The following is an 894-nucleotide window of genomic DNA, read 5'->3' on the forward strand; positions in this document are numbered from 1 at the left end:
CGGAGTCGACATATTTGAACACCATTCCCACCACTACCTTCTGGTCGCAGATTATTTCAGCAAATTTCCTATCGTGAAGAAACTGTCTAATCAGACGTCAGGTCACGTAATTAATCTCCTCAAGACAATATTTGCAGAATATGGGATTCCAGCAGTAGTTTACACAGATCAAGGAACCCAATTTGCATCTGAGGAGTTCAGAGCATTCACTGTTCAAAAAGACTGATCGAAGAAGTGTAGCTGTAGGGACACTAACAAAAAACTTTGAGGAACTTTCAGTTGATTTTGTTGGGTTTTTTTTATTAAGAAAGGGGGATGTTGTAATACTAGATGCGTGCAGAATGTGTGAACCACTCGGAATAATTAAGCTATGAATAATGCGTGCAGAATGTGTGAACCGCTAGGGATATTTAAGCTATTCATTATTATTCAAGTTCAGTTGAGTTTAACCGTCGTTCAGGAAGTAAAACCTAGAAAGTCAAATAGCATGAGGAAACACTAACCCCCAGACGTAAGAAAACTAACCTCCAAAGGTAAGAATCACTAACCCCCAAACGTAAGAATTACTACCTCCAAACGTAAAAAAACTAACCCCCAAACGTAATAGTCACTAACCCTTAAACGTAGGAACACTAATCCGCAAACGTAAGAATTAATAACCCCCAATCGTGAGAAAACTAACCCACAAACGTAACAATCAGTAACTCTTAAACGTAAGAAAACTAACACCCAAACGTAAGAATTACTAATCCCCAAACGTAAGAAAACTAACCCCCAAACGTAAGAATCACCAACCCCCAAATGTAAGAAAACTAACCCCTAAACGTAAGAATTACTAATCCCCAAACGTAAGAAAACTAACCTCCAAACGTAAGAATGACTAACCCTTAAACG

The sequence above is a fragment of the Pavona decussata genome, unplaced genomic scaffold (assembly GCF_977016875.1).
Source record: "Pavona decussata unplaced genomic scaffold, jaPavDecu1.1 SCAFFOLD_210, whole genome shotgun sequence".
Classification (NCBI taxonomy): domain Eukaryota; kingdom Metazoa; phylum Cnidaria; class Anthozoa; order Scleractinia; family Agariciidae; genus Pavona; species Pavona decussata.